Source organism: Tursiops truncatus, chromosome 14, assembly GCF_011762595.2.
Source record: "Tursiops truncatus isolate mTurTru1 chromosome 14, mTurTru1.mat.Y, whole genome shotgun sequence".
Classification (NCBI taxonomy): Eukaryota; Metazoa; Chordata; class Mammalia; order Artiodactyla; family Delphinidae; genus Tursiops; species Tursiops truncatus.
The window spans coordinates 81,606,140-81,627,255 of record NC_047047.1 but is presented as its reverse complement, the minus strand read 5'-3'; the positions used below and the strand labels follow the sequence as shown (position 1 = coordinate 81,627,255).

Genomic DNA, 21,116 nt, shown 5'->3' with positions numbered 1-21,116 from the left:
AGCGTTTCCGCAAGGGAGCCGGCAGCAGGCAGGGGTGGGCCCTGGGTTTCCCGTCCCTCTCCTCCTGCCCCAAAGGAGATGTGGTGCTTGAATGCCGAGCCTCATTAAAAAAGTAACTACTTTGGGGAAAGAAAAAATTTGAAAGGAGACAGAAAAAGCATTCTCTCCCCAAGGAAAAAGCCAGTAGGTACTGATCGTAATTAATTCTAGCTTTTGGTCATTGGATAGTAAAAAAGAAAGAAAGAAAAACGTTTATTATTTTTAAGTGAACCAACCCCCAAATAAGAAAAAGGCCGAAGCTGTCTAATTCAAACCCGGTGGTGTTATTGTTGGTTGTGCTTTTGCATTTTAAGACTTGACTTCTTTCTCTCCCTTCCTCACTTACTTAAAAAAATCTAACCTTTCCAAAGCAAGACAACTCAAACATCCTGGGTTTAACTGACATCTTGACATTAACCTGAATCCAGATGGGATTGCAGAATAATTGTTAAAATCAAATTTTGGCTAAACTTTCCCTATCATAGACTTGAAATTTTACTATTTTATCACTTCAGGAGTAGGCATTGAAAGCTTTATGCCCAAGACAATGGAATAAACATGGGCTTCAAGTCTATATCCATTTGTTTTATTATCAAGAGACGAAGGAAGTATTTGTAACTCCTCTTTATTTTTGTTTTTACCTTTTTTTGATGTGCTGTCTTAACCATCCAGATGCAGGAGATGGGCCAAATACATTATTTGGTGTCATTTGGGTGTTCTGATTCCACAGATGTGTCTAGTTTGGAAGCTATTGATATGTTTTCTTTTTAAGAAAACAAATCTCATCTTGAAACTCTTTAAACCTGGTAGAAAAACATTCACAGCGAAAAGAAATCTTTCTTGTACTAAGTTCAACTAAGTTTAATCATTTAAAGGAAAACATGTTTTACTACTGCGTAAGTAGAGTCTAGTCATGTGACTCACAGTTTAAATATATCCAGAGCTCCCTGTGTTCACCTCCCTGGGCAACTGATTTTTCTGACCGCTCTTGATTCCAACCCTGTTTTCCCCAGACGTGTCTGGCTCACTCAGCTTCAGTGAGTGTATCGGCCAAAGCCTCTGTTCTTTCCACTCTAAGAGTGCGTTTAAAATCAGCTACATTTGGGGACCTGGCTTCCATCTACTTGTGCTAAAAACCCAGACTACTTTTATTAGAAGCTTCCCATGACAAGCAAACAACCTGAGTTTTCCCACGTGACCAATGCCACCTAAGATCATCTCTAGAAATAAACAAGAATCTCTTTGTCCCAAAGGGTTGGCAAAGTCCCGGGAATATTGGGACCTTGAAAATGGGGTCTGATCCCTCTTAAGGAAGCAGCCATACTGGCAGCCACACTTCTCCAGCTAAAGGACTTCTTTATGCAGTGACTGGGGTGGTGGCTGGTGAGGGTGGTGGAAGATGAGGCCCAGGGTGGGAGCTGTCTGCTTAAACTCCTGGAAAAGAACATCCTGCAATGAATAAATTAAACTTTGCGAGAGAACTACAGTTGTTGATACTTTTGGCAGGAGATGTGTCCTGAGTGATGTTTCCCTTGGCAATAGGACTAGCCTGGCATCTGGAGATGAAGCAGGTCCTTTCCTTACCGCAGCCTGAGGACCACCCTCATTGCAGTGGGCGGGCAACCCCTGCCCCCCTTGCAAAGCCCCACTCAAGTGCCCTTCCTCAGGAACCCTATAGATCTCTCTGCTCAGAACCTCTATGATTTCCCACCATCCCTGACCCATCACTAGCTATTACATAGGAGAGAGATAGTGTATAGGTGCCCGTCATTATGAATATGCAGAAGGATAGTGTTTGTATTCAGATGAGAAATGAGATAGCATTTGAAATGTAGGCAAGCCATGTTTCTATTTTTAATGCTTAATCAGTAACTTGAGAGAGCCACAGTGCTATCAATTATTGCTGATACCTTCATACCTTTTGAGAGCAGCATCTCATATAATTGCTATTTCTTCTTGCAAAGTTCCAAGCTTTTGCATTTGGTTTCATGGCTTCACCACTGAGAGGGGTGGGAGAAGTTGTAAAGGAGAGTCAACACCATTCATTAAGGACTATTAATGAGTTACAGAACTCCTTTGCAAGATTTATTCAGAAATAACATAACTTGGACTTCCCTGGTGGCGCAGTCGTTAAGAATCCGCCTGCCAATGCAGGGGACATGGGTTCGATCCCCGGTCCAGGAAGATCCCACATGCTGCGGAGCAACTAAGCCCGTGCACCACAATTACTGAGCCTGCGCTCTAGGCCCTGCATGCCGCAACTACTGAGCCTAGAGCCCATGCTCCACAACAAGAGAAGCCACCGCAAGGAGATGCCCCCGCTTGCCACTACTAGAGGAAGCCTGCATGCAGCAACAAAGACCCAATGCAGCCAAAAATTAAAAATTTTTTTAAAAAGAAAAGAAATAACGTATCTTAAGTCCTCAGAGTTGGCATGTTTACATCATGATTGATTTGGCCCATTCTATAACATTGTAAAAGATTCTCACCCTATGCGGTAAACGTGGATGACTTATACCCCGTTTGAACAAAAGATGGAAAGTGGGATTTGTGATGCGGACTTTCCATTAGCTGACCAGTTCTCACTGCTTAGAGAAACATCTACGGGCTTCTGGTTCAAAATGACAGATCAGGCAGAGTTTGCTTCTCGTGTTACTTGAGACCCCCCTAAAATTAAGATATTGAAGTTTAAAAAAGGAAGTTCAGAAAAGAAAAAAGGGACGGGGAAGGAGCTGTAAAGGGGAGAGAAAATCACAAATGAGAGATTTCAACACACTTCTGGAAGACGGAAAGCTGACAGTAGAGAGCTGCCAGATGAAACAGGAAGAGAAATTACAACCTAAGCTATGATGTCAGGGGCTGGAGAGGAAACGGGAGTCAGCCTTCTGACAGATGAGGTCTGGGACTCTTCCTACGGACAGTGCGTCATCCCCCACCCCGTTCACGCGTAAGGAGAAAGGACCAGGTCGCTGGTGTGGCTTACTCTGCTACTGTGTGAATAAGACTTTTCCTGCTGAGTTTTTACTTGGAGTGGGGAGCTGTGTGTGCACGGGGTGTTTGCTGGCCGCTCTGGAGTTGCGTTCCTCCAGGTTCAGGTGCTCACACCTGCCCACTGAGCTGTGGTGATGGCTTGTGTGGAAAGACTGTCCTTCCCAGGGGCTGTGGACAGGGCAGGCATCGTGACTGTGCAGTACAGTATCCATGGCTGCTGGCCTTGAAGAACCCGTTCTCTTCTCCTTGCAGAGCCGCTGCACAGAAGCCATAGGCTGAGTGTTCTTTCCATGAACGCACAGTTTTGAGTTGGAGATGTGGAGGCTACTCAAAGCATACTCAGATTCCAGGCTTTGTTAGGGTTATTTATCACCCCGAGGAAATTGTGTAGCAGGAGGGGAGAGGGGAGAGGGCAATGGTGAGGAGGGGGCAATGAAGCCTGTGCACATGTGGCCATTAACATGCTCTGTTTATCACAGAAGCTAACCTTTGCAATACCACTGGCTAAAAAAGAGTGTGTAACATACACGAAATGTCGAACTTTAAGCTCAAACATCCTCACCATGAATGGCAACTCTGCAATGTGGAAACTGCCCTGTTTGGATGGTCAGTTCTGCACAGAAACAGCCTATGGTTCCAGAGAGCTGGGAAGATACTCACAGCCCCACTTCTCGCTGGAGACCTAAGAATTAACTAGTGAGATAATCAGCTGAAGGTACGGAGGTCTCCGCTTAAAGCTCAGGTTAAACGTTGTCTCTTGACTCTTTTGTTCGCAGCTCTTTAACTTGTAAAGTGGAGTTAAAGTCCTAGTCTGCTCACAGCTGTTCCTGATGAATGCCTGTGAGCTGTTTGCACAAGTCCTCCTGCTGGGAAGGATCTCTTGTCCTCTGGAATGTACCTTCTTCCTCAGTGCCATCAACTACCGTTTCTTGAGAAGCTGCCCTGGTTCCCTTACAGGCTGTAACTCATTGAAGGAGCCGCTCAACACATCCTTCTGGTGTGGATGTTAACTTCCTCCATTTTACGGACGCAAAGCTGAGGCTCGGGAGAGCGGGGGAACTACCGAAGATCTCAAAGCTAGTAAGTAGCAGAGCTGGGACTCAAACCCAGAGTCTTTTCATTACGCTAGCTATGCCCAGATAAATGAGAAACCTAGTAGAATAGACGAACGGACCTCTGAGTATAAGGAACTACTACTCTGGTACCCAGGGCTACCATGCAGGTAGGGTGACCAACCATTCCTGCTTGCCTGGGTCTGGGGGTATTCCCAGGTCATGGGACTTTCAACTGGATGAGTAGGTCGCCCTACATGTAGGGTTGTACAGGTTGCTCACTGCACAAAAGTATCTGACCAAACAGCAAGTCGAGGCTGCAGTCTACCCACGCTCCATTCACCAAGCTGTCCCTGTAGAGCAGAGCTGTATCCCCCTAGACGAAGGGCAGCATGGGCTCACCAAGGCCCCGCTGGTTCCTCTGACACTATTGACCCAGAACTTTAAGTAGTTCAGTGATTAAGGTAACGGCTTCATTCTAAACTGACCTTTTTACACTCTCTTGCCAGAGAATTTCTCCCAATCCCTGTACACACACACACACACACACACACACACACACACACACACAGAGGATCAAAACACAAAGTCCTAATCATGTTCTTACAAACTAGTCCTGTCACAGATGGGAAAAGAAGCTGGAGAAATACCATGACGGATCTGGAACCCCGCGTCTGACGGTCGTGAGCGCTGCTCTGTGAACATTCCTTCCCGGATGTGTGGGAGGGATGTACTTCCCCCCTGGGGATTGGGTGGTCCTGGAGCAATCTCTGGCCAATAACTCATGAGCAAAAGTGAGTGTGTCTCTTCTGAACTAGAGCAATCAATCTTGCTGAAAGAGCCCCTCAGTGACTGGCTGTGTTAAAGATGGCGGCAGCTCTGTCAGCCAGGGTCCTGGAGGGGCCAGCTCATGATGGACGTGGAGCCTGGGTAAGAACTAAACCTTGGCTGTCCCAAGCGAGTTCTGCTGGGTGCGTTTCCTACTGTGGCATAATCCAGCCTACCCTCGCTGATACTCCACGGTAAAGACAGTGACACTCGATTCTGTGAACCATGCGGGGCCCTGGAGAGTAAGAGAGTCAGGTTTGCAGTTTTCAAAGACCACCCTACTCTATCTCACTGGGTATTTTAAACATGAATAAGTTTAATAATAAGGTTAGTCTTAAATATATTCGTATTTTTTTTTTTAGTAAAAGTTACTTTAATGGTAGATGTGTGGTTAATTTTATGCGTCAACTTGACAGAGCTAAGGGATGCCCAGATTGCCGGCACAACATTATTTCTGGGTGTGTCTGGGAGGGTGTTTCCAGAAGAGATTAGCATTTGATTCTGGACTCAGTAAAGCAGAGGCCCTCACCGACGTGGTTGAGGGCCTGAAGAGGACAAAAAGGTGGGGAAGGGAGAATTCTTGCTCTCTTCTTGAGCTGCAACATAGTCTTCTCCTGCCCTTGGATGTCAGCCATCCTCATTCTCAGGCCTTAGACTGGATTACATCACCGGCTTTCCTGGGTCTCCAGCCTGCAGACGGCAGATTGTGGGACTTCTCAGCCTCTCTAACCCTGTCAGCCAATTCCTGGAATAAGTCTCCTCTTATATGCATCTCTATACGTATCCTATTGGTTCTATTTCTCTGAGACCCTTACCAATACAATAAGCCACATAAAATCTCTGAGTAATAAAAGAAGCAAATTTACTTTCCTACATTTCTCAGAAAGTTAACATTTCTAGTGTATGAAGGTTTGAGTAGTTGCTTCAGAGCCCATTTGTCAAAAAAAAAAAGGGAGTTCCCTGGAGGTCCAGTGGTTAGGACTGTGCACTTTCACTGCCAAGGGTGAGGGTTCAATCCCTGGAGACCATTTGTCCTATGAAGCCTAAAACATGTACCATCTGGCCCTTTACAGAAAGTGTGTGGAGCCCTGGTTTAGTTGAAATTGCTCTGAGTTTCACCCATTAGTCCTGGATGACAGGGTTTATTCATTAAAGAAAAGGAAGTTAATATTAACCACCTACAATTTTTAGTAACTTATTCCTGTCTCAGTATGCTCACCTGAGCCCCCAGGTGAGATTGCTGAGTTACGAAACCCAAAGTAAAAAAGTTCTTCTAGACAAATCAGCCTTCCCAATGTTTAAATTCCTTCTTGTGTATGAACCAGAAACTAGATCTGAAAGTCACCTTTACTTTTCTACTTCTAGATTGTGTTTTTTCCTTACAGATAAAATATGAAGAGCATTTCCCTTCCTTCTTCACTCTCTTATTTGGATACAAATAAAAATCTTTTTAAAAATCTTTTTTCGGTATGCGGGCGTCTCACTGTTGTGGCCTCTCCCGTTGCGGAGCACAGGGTCCGGACGCGCAGGCTCAGCGGCCATGGCTCACGGGACCAGCCGCTCCGCGGCATGTGGGATCCTCCTGGACCGGGGCACAAACCCATGTCCCCTGCATCGGCAGGCAGACTCTCAACCACTGTGCCACCAGGGAAGCCCCAAATAAAAATCTTTTTTATACAAATAAAAATCTTTTCGATTTTTTGCAAGTATCAACACTAGGAATATATTAAAAGTTATTTTTGATCCACTCAAGAATACTTATCCATGGGCTTCCCTGGTGGCGCAGTGGTTGAGAGTCCGCCTGCCGATGCAGGGGATACGGGTTCGTGCCCCAGTCCAGGAAGATCCCATATGCCCCGCGGAGCGGCTGGGCCCGTGAGCCATGGCCGCTGAGCCTGCGCGTCCGGAGCCTGTGCTCCGCAACGGGAGAGGCCACAACAGTGAGACGCCCGCATACCCCAAAAAAAAAAAAAAAAAAAAGAATACTTATCCAAATATGTTTTGATTATTTAAACTGAAAGCAAACTTATACCAAAATGAAATCATCAGAAAAGAAACTCAATCTGTTTGAACAAGGATACACCCCTTGTATGTAGATGTAATTTAATTCAACTCTACAAACATTTGCAAAGCACTTACCATATGGTAAATTTGGGGAGTATACAAATAAATGATCCATAATCCCTGCCTTCCAGGAGCTCAGGGACCAGCGAGAGAGACAGCTGTGTTGAACAATTAAAGTAAAGAGAGAAATGTGAAATAGGTACAAAATCAGAGGAAAGACAATTTACGTGAGTTAAGAAGCCTAGGAGAGGGCAATAAAGCATCACGGAGGAAACACCAGAGCTGGGTTTTGAAAGAGGAGCAGGGCTTCCCTGGTGGCGCAGTGGTTAAGAATCTGCCTGCCAATGCAGGAGACACGGGTTCGAGCCCTGGTCCGGGAAGATCCCACATGCCGCGGAGCAACTATGCCCATGCGCCACAACTACTGAGCCTGCGCGCTAGAGCCCGCAAGCCACAACTACTGAGCCCGTGAGCCACAACTACTGAAGCCCACGCGCCTAGAGCCCGTGCTCCACAACAAGAGAAGCCACGGCAATGAGAAGCCTGCACACCTCAATGAAGAGTAGTCCCGCTGGACGCGACTAGAGAAAGCCTGCGCTCAGCATCGAAGACCCAACACAGCCAAAAATAAATAAATTAAAAACACACACACACACAAGGAGAGGGCACAAAGTAAGTGATCAGAAAGTGCTATCGGGCTTCCCTGGTGGCATAGTGGTTGAGAGTCCGCCTGCCGAGGCAGGGGACACGGGTTCGTGCCCCGGTCTGGGAAGATCCCGCATGCCGCGGATCGGCTGGGCCCATGAGCCATGGCCGCTGAGCCTGCGCGTCCGGAGCCTGTGCTCCGCAACGGGAGAGGCCACAACAGTGAGAGGCCCGCGTACCGCCAAAAAAAAAAAAAAAAAAAAAAGTGCTATACGCGGGGCTTCCCTGGTGGAGCAGTGGTTAAGAATCCACCTGCCAATGCAGGGGACAAGGGGTTTGAGCCCTGGTCCGGGAAGAGCCCACATGCCTCGGAGCAACTAAGCCCGTGCGCCACAACTACTGAGCCCGCATACCACAACTACTGAAGCCCGCGAGCCTAAAGCCCGTGCGCCTGGAGCCCGTGCTCCACAGTAAGAGAAGACACCGCAATAAGAAGCCCATGCACTGCAACGAGGAGTGGCCCCCACTTGCCGCAACCAGAGAAAAGCCGCACGCAGCAACGAAGACCCAACGCGGCCAAAAATAAAATAATTTTTTTTAAAGTGCAACCCCCCCACACACAAAAACAACAAATAAGTGCTGAACACCAGCTGCCCTGAAAGCAAACTTTGGTTGCCATGGTAACTGGGCCATCAGCCTCTTCCTGACTTGAACAGTGCCAGCAGCATCACTGTGGTCTTAACTCCAAACTGTACCTCCAGCAGCTCACTCTCTGGCTGCACACTGCGGAAGTCTGGGTCCCTGGTCGGGCGAAAGGGGGCGAGGGTGTGAGGAGGGTGGGAGGGTCGCGGAGGAGCAGACGGGCCTCTCCTTACTGGCTGCAGTGTTCTTCAGCTTCAGGGCAAATTTCAGAGTCAGTGTTTTGATCCTGACAGAGTTCAGGAGGGGCCACCCTTTCCTTAACCATCTGTGCTCTGTTGAGGAAACAGGCAACAGAAGGGGGACATTTTGCTGCCTCCCAGGCCCAGCTCTGTTGATCAGAAGTGGCCGTGGTCCACTGGGATAGTGGATCGGTGGTCCCTGGGCTAGGAGCTCCAGTGAGCTGCGAACCAGTGCAGTGGCCCAGGCCAAGGAGAGACCCAGCTTGGGCTGCTCCTCTCTTGGGCAGGCTCCCTGGGTGGGCGGCCAGAGCTTCACCCCGGCCCCAGACTCCTGCCCAGACCTGGGGCCCAAGGAGAAAGGAGAGAGCTGCCTGGCAACTGCCAAGGAGACCGAGAAACTGTCTCAGATTGGAGGAGAGTAAGGAGACATGACAACAAAACACAGGGAGGGATCCTGTATCACAAAAACAACAGTAGGGGGAAAACTCGGGAAATGTGAGTAAAGTCTGCAGTTTTTAGCAGTATTGTGCCAAAGTTAGTGTCTTATTTTTGTAGCTGTGCTGTGGTTATGCCACATGTTAACAGTAGGGGGAGCTGTGTGCAGTATGGACACTCTGTACTATCTTCTATAAGCCTAAAAGTATTTCAAAATAAAAAGTTTAAAGCATTGTGTACTTTCCTTCATGGAAATAAAAGGAGGTGCTGGCTTCCATATCTTGGTACACTGTGAAATAGTTTTGTCATACTGCCTTCTGTCTTTACCCCTATAACTCTGGCACAGGCATGCCACCCAGACCACTGGGCACAGGTCCACAGAGGCTGTGGGCTACAGAGAAGAGAACAGCTGGCCTCTTCCTGATGCTGCAGCATCATTCTAAATTCTTTATTATTCCAGCCACTCAGTTACTCCACTCAGGTCCTCCTTGACTCCTCTTCTCCCACATCCCACCTTCAAACCACCAGAGATTCCCTTAGTTCTGCCTTCCAACTACATATCTAGAATCTGGCCACTTTTGACTACCTCCACTGCCCTTTCTTATCTCTCTCCAGCCTCGCTGGAGTCCTTGCTCGGCCTCAACCAGACACACACGCACCTCAGGGCCTTTCCACTGACTGTGTCTGCGTCGTTCTTCCAGAAGGCTGCATGGCTCATATCCGCCCCCAGTCTCCCTATTATTGCAGGGAGGCTTATTTTATTTTATTTATTTATTCTTTGCGGTACGCGGGCCTCTCACTGTTGTGGCCTCTCCCGTTGCGGAGCACAGGCTCCGGACGCGCAGGCTCAGTGGCCACGGCTCACGGGCCCAGACGCTCCGCGGCATGTGGGATCTTCCTGGACCGGGGCACGAACCCGTGCCCCCTGCATCGGCAGGCGGACTCTCAACCACTGCGCCACCAGGGAAGCCCAAAAGTTCAGATTTTAAAGAACTAAATATCAGTTGAATTTTTTTTCTGTTCAAGCTAACATTAAGTGGTGTTTAGACCTTTCCTGCACTGTTTTGAGCGCTCCTTGAATAGTTTCCTGTGTCAAAGCAGAGCTGGAGGGTCTCACCCACACATCCTTGTCTTAGGAGGGGCAGGGGGGAGAGAAAGGTGGGGCTGCCACCCATAGGAAGGTGCTCAGGAATTCAGCCGACATGGGGGGGGCAGGGGCTCGGCCAAATGACCGCCCCAGAGACGGGCTGGAGGACAAAGGCGGGGCCAAGCTGATGGCGCCGCAGGTGCTGGGGGCAGACACGGCGGGACGTCTACTCCGGACTGTTCAGGCACATAAACCAGTAACACCCTTTATGCTTAAGTGTCGATCACTTGCAGCCAGAAGAGTTCTAACTAACAGTCTCCCGCTCCATCTCTGTTCTGCTTTCCTCTACGTAGATTCCACTTCCCACTCTGTGCTCCCAAGAGCCTCAGACTTAATTCTCCAAGCTCCAAATGCAGCAGAAGTCAGAGCTTCTCTTCGCCCTCCCGCTGCCCCCCACGATCAGCCTGAAATCGGGCTTCCTTAGGAAGGTCTGAGATGGTCGCCATTCCTGAATGGGTCAAGAGACTAGAAATTACCAAGGTCATGTCCGTCTCCCACATCCTCAAGGGCAAGGAGGACAGGTGGGGAGCTGACCCGCTTAAACCTCACGAGCCTTGTGGGCCTCGGAAGGACTTGCACTTCTGCTCTGTGTGGGACGAGACAGATGAGGGCAAAGTGCGTCAGGACCAGCGCTGAGTGTGGAACCCAGGCATCTTGGCCCCCTGTCCACACTCGCTCCATGACCTCATCCTGTCCCTCTACTTCCTGGAACATTTTCTTGCCACTTTGGGGTGTGTCAACCCACCCTAAATGTGATTCTGCAGGTTTTTAAAAATGTGCATCTGCCAGGCCCAGCCACCAACCTGTCTAATCTCCCTGCACCGCACGGGGCTGGGCCAAGATAAGCTTCCCATCAGGCACAGGCAGAGAGAGAACAGCGACACCTCTGCTGGGTCTCCTGAAGCAACACGGCGGTGGAGCTTTTGGATGGGGGGTATGGGGTGGGGTCTTGGAAACCCCTGGAGCAAAGCTCACAATGATCATAACAGCTACCATTTATTGAGGATCGCAACGTGCCAAGCACTGTATTAAATCTGCCATGAATTCTCACTCAAGCCGCACAACATCCTACCACAGCACGAATCCCCATTTCACAGATGAGGGAGGTAAAGCTTGCTGAAAAAGCAACTTGCTCAGTTACACAGCTAGGATGTGGCAGGCAGGATCCACCTGGGTGTGTCTGGCTCCAAAGGCCGTGCACTAACGTCACGGCGCCTCCGTTTCAATGTCCCACCTCAGATGAATCTGGTCTCCTGTTGAACTTTCTCAACCTTTTTCACTAAGTAGGGTTATGTGATATGCAGCAGATAATAGTATCAGTTTTATTCCAAACTCTACACTGTCCACCTATTAAAATACTCCTATAAACGTTAATGATGGAAATGTACATCAAAGCCACAACGGTTATTTTTTTCTAAAAAACATAAAATAACAAATGTTGGTGAGGAGGTAGAGAAACTGGAACCCTTGTGCACTCCTGGTGGGAATGTAAAGTGATGCAGCCAATGTGGGAAACAATATGGCAATTGTTCAAAAAATTAGATTAGTCTCCATGCTTAACAACATTTTTTTAATGAGAGAGAAAAACATGCCACATTTTCTGATCACAATGCAATAAAAACAGAGAGTGGAAATTAAAAGATAGCCCAAACTGAAATCAAACCAACATGGATTATGAACATTTTTGACGTTCTATGTAACTCAGATCAAGGTGGAAATCAAAACCAAAAATTCAGACTATTTAGAAAAGTGCAAAAATGAGATCACTACCTACTAAAACCTGTGGGATTTGCCCAAAGGATACTCAAAAGAATGCGCAAGGGCGTTACTGATTTCATTTTAAAAAATTGCTAAATGCAGTGGGGGATCCTGGATTGGATCCTGGAACAGAGAAAGGACATTAGTGAGAAATCTAATGGAATCTGAATAAAGTCTGTAGTTAATAGTTTGGTGCCAACATTAATTTTTTACTTTTAATAATCGTAAGATGTTAATATTAGGGGAAGCTAAATAGATGTCAATACAGGAACTTTCTGTAACATCTTTGCAATTTTTCCGTAAATCTAAAATTATTCCCAAATACAAAGTTCAAAGTAAAAGATAGCAGTTTATAGCTACATGGGTGTCAAGAGGAAGGGCATAGCGCATCCAGCTGGTGACAAGTAGTGTGGACCAGAACCCTGCAATTGGGCACTGGCTTCCTCATACCAGTCTGCTGACCAAGGCACTGGTGGAAGCTCCCGTGGGGAGTTCTATAGCGTTCTGGGAGTTGCCCCTGGCGCCCACCCCTCCAGCCCTTCCAATAATTTTATAAGCACTAATTCCCTCTAGTAAATCCTTTTCTGCTTAAATTGGCTATAGTAGTTTCTGTTATTCTCAACTGACCCCTAACTGAGGTGCAGATAGAAACACTGAATCTATTCACCCCATAGAAGGAAGTGAAAAAGTTGTCAAATATTTAGCTCCCTCTGCCCAAAAAAAGGTGATAATCCTTGATAGTTTTTACAGGTAAATTCTATCAAACTTACCAAAGACAGATCATTTAAACTATATCAGAGCAAAGAAAACATGTTAAAATTCTTATTTTATTCTAATGAAACTACTTGGATTCCAGACTACGTGAGAATAGAGAACATAATAAAAAACTAACAATTTTATTTATGAATGATGCGATAATCTAAATAATCCTACTGGTTCTAGTAGAGTAATAAAAGAATAAAAGACCATGACAGATACAGACTAACTTTGTAGTTAAAAGCACAGATTCAGGAATAAGACATGGACGTTCAAACGTGGCTTCACCAGCTTGATTTTGGGTCAGTTACTTAATCCGTCTGTTTCACTTTCTTCATATGTAAAAGGGGGATGATGATGTACCTACTTCATGGGGTTGTTATGAGTTAAAATAAGTAAATGCAGAAAGTGCTTAGGTGGCTTCCCTGGTGGTCCAGTGGGCAAGAATCCGAGCTCCCAATGCTGGGAGCCCAGGTTCGATCCCTGGTCGGGGAACTAGATCTCACATGCCGCAACTGAGAGTCCACATGCTGCAACTAAGGAGTCCGCACGCCGCAACTAAGAACAGGTGCAGCCTAAAGAAATAAATATATTTTTAACGTGCTTAGGACAGTCCTGGTGTATAGTAAATGCTGTGTATGAGTTGGCTATTATCATTAATATCATTCCAGGATGCAATGAAGCAACTGCATCAATAAATTTACGGAGAAAAGTCATACCATTTTATTGGCAGATGTCAAAAGAATTTTTGATTAAATTCAACTTATAAAAACTCTCTGTGATCTGGGAAAATATTAAAATTTATTGTAAAAATGTGTGTCAAACATCAACAGATACTGCTGGGTAAAGAGAGTGAAGTGAAGCCCAGATCATAGACTCACTTGATTCACTCTCCTGTCATTCATTCAATGAATATTTATCAAGAACATACTGGGATCCCGCGCTGGGGATGCAGCAGTAAACACAGCTCACTGGGTCCTGGCTCTCGTGAGCTTACATTTTAAAAGGAAAAAATTCAGAGACTGACAAGTACTGTGTAAAACATTGAAATAGGGTGGTGTGTTACAGCGTGACCGAGCAGGTGACAGGAGGCTGATATCTGAATGAGAAGAGTGAGTCAGCCATGAAAGAGGCTGCGAGAAAGGGCATCTCAGGCCCTGAGACCAGCTACTGCAACAGCTCTAAGTGGGAGTCAGGTTGTAATGGCCTCAGGACAGAAAGAAGGACCATGAACTAAGCTATAAAGATACGGAGAATTAAACCCTACAAGAAATATGCAAAACCTACAAGAAGAATATTATAAAACTCTACTGGTGGTCATTGAACACAACCTTAATGAAGGAGTATACTATGTTTATGAACAGGAAGACGCACTAAGATATTATCATCCCCCAAATAATCTATAAAATCAATGCAATTACAATTTTTAAATTCCATTAGTGGTTTTAATTTGGAACTTGACAAATAAATTGTAAGATTCACCTAGACAGGGTCTTCCCTGGTTGGCGCAGTGGTTTAGAATCTGCCTGCCAATGCAGGGGACACGGGTTCAAGCCCTGGTCCAGGAAGATCCCACATGCCGCGGAGCAACTAAGCCCGTGCGCCACAACTACTGAGCCTGCGCTCTAGAGCCCACGAGCCACAACTACTGAGCCCGCATGCCACAACTACTGAAGACCACACGCCTAGAGCCCCTGCTCTGCAACAAGAGAAGCCACCTCAATGAGAAGCCCGCGCACCACAATGAAGAGTAGCCCCCCGCCTCCTGCAACTAGTGGAAGCCCGCGCGCAGCAACGAAGACCCAATGCAGCCAAAAATAAATTAATTAAATAAATAAATCAAAAAAAAGAGAAGAATATGGAGCAGCGCTGTGATAGATCAGTGAAACATAACTGAGAATCCAGAAATAGACCATGTACATATGGAAATTTAGTATTGTACTCTAAAGGATAAAGATATATTTAAAATTAGAATAGAAAGGATAAATGGATTATTCGATAAGGATACTGGAACAATTAGCTATCAATTAAAGAAAAAAAGTAGAGCTTGGTCTCAACCTTATTCAGCAAATCAGAGATTCAAGTATAAAAAATAAGCTATCAATGTTATATGAGAAAATGTATCTTTATATGGTGTTTGAGCAGGACAGCAAAACCAGAAACCTTTCGAAAAGGAAAACTTTAACAGTTCTACCACAGAAAAATTTGTAAATTTCTGAATGGTAATAGACACCATAAATGATATTAAACGATACATGGACAAGCCACAGACTGGGAGAAAATATCTGCAAACCATATATCCAACGAAGGACATACATAGAAAAAAAAAAACACCTCTCTAAACTCAACAGGAAGAAAAGAACCAAAAATGTCCCCAGACATTGCTGATGTCCCCTGCGGGTTCAAATCACCCCTAGACGAGAACCACTGAATTAGAAATCAACCATGAGAAGGAGACAAGGACTGAAAATAAATGCACATGAAAAGATGTTCAATATCATTAGCCATAAGGAAAATAAAGCTCTGATAAGATAATGCTAAACGCCTATTAGAACGGCTAAAATAACAAAACACTGATAATACCAGAGGTTTGCGAGGAAGGGGAGCGATTGGCGCTCTCGTTCATCGCTGGTGAGGATGCAAATGGTACAACCACTCTGCCAGACAGTTTCAGTTTCTTGTAAAGTTAAATATCCCCTCGCCACATGATGCAGCAATGACACCCTGGCGTATTTTTCCTAGAGAAATAAAAACGAATGTTCACACCAAAACCTGTATGCAAACATTCCTAACAGCTTGATCCGTCCTAGCCAAAATCTGGAGAAGACCCAGATGTCCTGCACCAAGTGGCACATGCATACCATGGACACCACTCGGCAATGAAAAGGAACAAACTACTGACCCACTCGGCAACCTGGGTCATCTTAAGGGAACTATGTTGAGTGAAAAAAAGCCAATCTCAAAGGGTACACACCGGGATTCCATTTACATGATATTCTCTAAATGACAAAATTGTGGGAATGGAGACCAGGCGGGTGGTTCCCAGGAGTCAGGGTCGTGGGAGGGTATAAGTGTTAAGGACTAGCACAGGGAGTTTCCTTCTGGTGATGAACTCAAATCTACATATGTGATAGTATTTCCAAGAACCATGTGTATACACACACACACACACGCACGCACGCACGCACGCACGCACACACGAGTATGGGTAGGAACTGGTGAAATCCAAATAAGGTTGATAATTAACTTAATAGGATTGAATGAATGTCAGCTTCCTGATTTAAACAATGCACACGGTTGTGTAAGTTACGAAGGGAACCTTGGTGAAAGGTTCACCGGAACTCTCTGTACTAATTTTGCAACTTCTTGTGTGTCTTAAACTCTTTCAAAATAAAAAGTTATAATCTAAAAAAAAAAAAGACAGAAAAAAGACACAAATGAAAAACCAGGAAACATAACTGCAACATGTATAATAGAAAAAGAGGTACCATCCAAAACGTATAGAGCTCTTAAAAATGACTATGAAAATAAATAGCTCAATCAATACATAGATCAATATCAGGAAATTCAGAGAAGAACTATAAATGTCCATATGTCCATATTCAATCTCACTAATAATCACATACATTCAGATTAAGGCAAGGAAGTGTGAGCTTCCATCCATAAAGATTAACGGCCAGGATACAGAGAAAGGGCCACTCCTAGACACTGCCAGCGAGAGTGGAGACTGGCCAGCATTCTAACACGCAACTTGATGGTACCTATCCAAGTTCTAAATGTTTACACCTTTGGACCCAGTAACTCTGCTTCTAGGAAACACAGAGATGTCCATTGCAGCACTGTTTTTGGTTTGTCTGTTCGGCTGCACCGCGCGGCTTGTGGGATCTTAGTTCCCCGACTGGGGATTGAACCCCAGCCGTTGGCAGTAAGAGCGTGGAGTCCTAACCATTGGACCGCCATGGAATTCCCGCAGCATTGTTTATAATAGTGAAAAACTGGAGATGGCCTGCATACGTGTTACAGAGGGCTGGTTGGACAAATTATAATGGCAACTAATATTTACCCGTTGCTTTCGATGTTCCAGGAACTTTCATGAGTATTTTACACGTAATAACTCGATTTAATCCTCACAACCACCCTATGAAGTAGGTTCTAGATGCTGTTATTATGCCTGTTTTACAACTGGGGAAATTAGCCAGTGGGTAAGCTGGGATGCACATGCAGGCAGCCTGGGTCTAGAACCTGCACCCTTTTTCCTTAACGGAGAACTCTGAGCATCCTGAAGGTCTGAAAGTGGAATGTCAAGTTCAGAAAGAAGAAGGAGGTGCTCTGGAGTCACACAGGGAGTAGCTCAGTTCAGAGGAGGGTTGACCTTGCTTCCTAGTAGTTGGGAAACAAAAGAACTCCATGGAGGGAAGGGGCTGACGGATTGCAGAAAGGAAATCTTATAAACAAACTGTGGGATATCCACACAGTGGAATATTATCCAGCCTTAAAAAGGAATGAAATTCTGACACAAGCTACAACATGGATGAATGCTGAAGACATTATGCTATGTGAAAAAAGTCAGACACAAAAGGACAAATAATGTAAGATCGCACTTGTACGAGGTACTCAGATTCACATAGACAGAAAGTAGAATGGTTTTTACAAGAAGTTGATGGGAGGGAGGAATGGGGAACTAGTGTTTAATGGGATGATAAAAGTTCTGGAGACGGATGGTGGTGATGGTTGCATAAGGCTGTATATGTGCTTAATACGACTGAACTGCATGCTTGAAAATGGTTCAAATGGTAGTTTTTAGCTTATGTACAAAAAAAAGATAAGCTAAATCTAATAAAGCCTTTAGATCTAACTTTCAGTTTACAGTAAAAACAGGGATTAACAGAACAAATTAAGTGACACTGTGAAGACACATTAGGCAAATGTAGAATGTGGGACATTCTACAAGAAAACTGGCCTGAACTTTGAAAAGTCAACCTCATGGGGGAAAAAATGGAGTAGTTGTTTGAATTAAAAGAGACTAAAAAAGGACTTCCCTGGTGGCGCAGTGGTTAAGAATCTGTCTGCCAATGTAGGGGACATGGGTTTGATCCCTGGTCCGGGAAGATCCCACATGCCACAGAGCAACTAAGCCCGCGCACCACAACTACTGAGGCTGCGCTCTAGAGCTCGCAAGTCACAACTACTGAGCCTGTGAGCTACAACTACTGAAGCCCAAGAGCCTAGATCCTGTGCTCCGCAGCAAGAGAAGCCACCGCGATGAGAAGCTGGCGCACCACAATGAAGAGTAGCCCCCGCTCGTCGCAACTAGAGAAAGCCTGCACAGCAACGAAGACCCAACGCATCCAAAAAAAAGAATGCCCCAAGGCAAATAAAACTGTGACAAATTCAAGAACTGTATTAAAAAAATAAGAGACTAAAAAGGCACAATAACCAAATGTAGTGCATGCGTTTAATAGGATCCTGCATCAAAAATGAACAAACCAAATTAAAAGCCATATTTGAAATGACAGGGGAGATTTGATTATGGACGAGATATTAAGTGATATTAGAGAAATAATGTTAGTTTTCTTAGGTCTGAATATGGTACTGTGGTTATGTTAGAGAATGTCCTTATTTTTAGGAGCTACTTGTGCAATACACTGCAATATCTCGGGGTGAAGTGTCATATCTACAACCCAGGTTCAAATGATCCAGAAAAGGGCTTCCCTGGTGGTGCAGTGGTTAAGAATTCGCCTGCCAATGCAGGCGACATGAGTTCGAGCCCTGATCCGGGAAGATCCCACATGCCACGGAGCAACTGAGCCCGTGCGTCAGAACTACCGAGCCCGCGATCTAGAGCCCGTGCTCTGCAACAAGAGAAGCCACGGCAATGAGAAGCCCGCATGCAGCAACGAACACCCAACGCAACCAAAAATAAAAAATAAATAAATCAAATAAATTTATTTAAAAAAAAAGATCCAGAAAAAACAAAAGCCTCACACACCCGTAAAGAGGGATAAAGCAAATATGGCGGAAGGGAAACAACCGTTGAATCCTAGGTGGTGGGTGAACACTGTAGACTTCTTTCCATTTTTCTGTATGTTTAAAATATTCTTAATAAAACGTTGGGAGAGAACCTGGTCCAGTGGTCCAGTTGCCCAGTGGCTGTGGAGTTATCATTAGTATTATTGTGACAGTCCCCAGCACGATGTCAGGTATATAGAGGGATGAGTGGCTTTGGGAAAAATCACTTGGGCTCCCCGGGCCTCAGTGACGCCGCCTGGTGTGGGGTGAGGGGCCCCGTAGAGGCCACCGCACACACCCTCGCGAGACGGTAAAATTGCGACTGCTGGGGGCGTGGCGGCCGGAGCGCGGGCTGCGGAAGCGGGGGCGGAGCTTGCGGTGGCGGAGCTTGCGGTGGCTCGGCGTAGGATCCCACAGCCTTGGAAGAGCGCAGCCTCTCTGAAGTTGGGGGCGGAGTCTCTGTCTCGCGGACCAGTAGCGGAGTAGCTGTCAAAACGCGCGCCGAAAGGAAAAGGAGAAGATCGCAGGCGGATCCCAGGGCTTGGCGCTAGGCCGCTGCGGGGAGGGTCCTCCCTCCCCCGGACTGGTCCGCCTGGTCCGCCCGGGCCCTTTGCGTCTCAGGTACCCAGGCAAAAAGAGGGGGAACTGCAGACCAGAACCCCGACCTGGCTGTCTCCTCCCGGCGTGACCGCTCGGCAGAACCACGTAGACTTCTGCCCCTGCTTCCTCCTTTGTGAAGTAAAAACCCGATGTAGGGGGAGGACGGGACATGCCCGAATGACTCAGAGGTGGGAGGCGGTGAGGGGGAGGATGGTGGCTTCCCCCCCCCCCCCCCCCGCCTCGTGGCAGTTCAACCGAAAATGAAGTAATAGCTTCTGGCTAGCTCACAGAGTTATACTTTACAGTTCCTGTACATAAAGAGTATAGCAGGAGCTGAAAAGTACACGGTGCCTGGGACAGCAACCAAAAGGAGTACGTCGGATATTGATTACCCGAAACTGGATGTTTATTAGGTATTAGCGGATACCAAGGAATCACTGATAGTTTTGTTAGTTTTATGGCTGATAAAGCCATTATCACGTCTTCAATAAAAGTATCCATTTTCTGGAGGTGCATGCTGACGGGGAAATTGACAATGTCTGCGAGTTGCTTTAAAACAAATGACAGACTAAAGTTTTAGTTGTTGCTTTGTCTAAGAGATGTGATGGTCATTGATCTTTCTTCTGAGGCTAGAGGATACTTTAAACACAGTACTTTAAGAGAAATAGACCTCTGTGGGGAGGGTATCTTCTCTACCCCCCACCTCTTTAAAGTATTATATAGAAAAGACATTGTAAAAAGTCCAGTCTCACTCAGAGACAGCCCTGACTGTGTACAGCTGTTGGAGCTTTTCCTGGTTAATCTTTTTTTTTCCTGGATCTTAACACTTCTTTCTCTTCAATCATTTTTGGCGTTTTGCCAGATGCAGAGCAGACGTCTCTGGCAAATCTGAAAGACCGCGTACGAAGTAAAATGAGAACTGTTACTAAGTTCATGTCTCCACCCTCATCCGAATGGAGGTTTTCAACCCCCCCCTTTAGGCTCTTTGATGCCCAATAAGCAGTAAATGAATTCCCAGTTCTTCAATCATTCTCTGAACTTTTTCTCAGGAATTTTTGCTCAGTTTGCAATTTTTAAAACAATGTCGACATTTGCCCAGTTTGCAATTTTTAAAACAATGTCGACATAGAGGACAGGAGTCCGACAGCAGACACGATTTCAGGGGGAAACTGCACCAAAGGCCCTCTCTCTGTTATTAACTTGAAAGTTTGAAAAGTTCGCATTTTACGTGAATTATCTCATTTAATCCTTTCATTTTATTAGTAATCCCACAGGTCAGGTATGGCTACGAGGCCCAATTTACCGACGAGGGCACCAAATCTTTGTCAGATGACGTGTCCTAGTGACTCAGCAGTCCGCGCCCCTAACCGTTTGGACGGTACGTTCACCACCGACCACCCCACACATTTGCCCGACCTCAGGGACCCTGCTTGCACCCCCGCCCAGCTACACGTATCTAAGTCGCCGCAGCCACGTTCCCTCGCAGCCAGGGGCTTTGTACTGGCATTTGCACCAACCTCATTTGCAAAACCATTTACCCGGAACCGCGAAACGGGTTCAAGAGACATTTTCAGAGAGGTGGGGCTCGGCGGGGTGGGGAATCCTCTCCCGCTCTCCGGCGGGCGGGCTCCAATCGCGTTGCTTCATTCAATCCCAAACCTTTCCGGTACGAGCGAGTGCCCGCGCGCGCCAGGGCCACCGGAGCGCGCAGGGCCTGCAGACTTTGTCCTATGGGGCTCTCAGGGATATGGGCGGTGACGCCCCCAGCCCAGCCTGCGGCCCACAGAGGTCTGGGAGGGGTAGGTCCCGAGGCTCCCAGGAGAGCAGGGCAACCGGCGTCCGCGCGCGGCTCCGGAATCTGCTGCGGGAGGCGTGGCCAGCGGCCGGCATCCATCCAATGGGAAACGGCCA

The 21,116-nt window shown here is 46.4% G+C and overlaps 1 long non-coding RNA gene across 2 annotated transcripts; it reads right to left on the bottom strand.

The window, feature by feature from the left end:
* Positions 1–18,516: 18,516 nt before the first annotated feature.
* LOC109551212 (uncharacterized) lies at positions 18,517–21,029 on the bottom strand. 2 transcript variants are annotated; one of them, XR_012325822.1, is made up of 2 exons: positions 20,723–21,029; positions 18,517–20,093 (listed from the first exon to the last, which is right to left on the bottom strand). It is a non-coding gene; the product is annotated as an uncharacterized lncRNA (long non-coding RNA). The 2 variants fall into 2 exon arrangements; XR_002177946.3 differs by having other exon boundaries at positions 18,517–19,091.
* Positions 21,030–21,116: the final 87 nt, after the last annotated feature.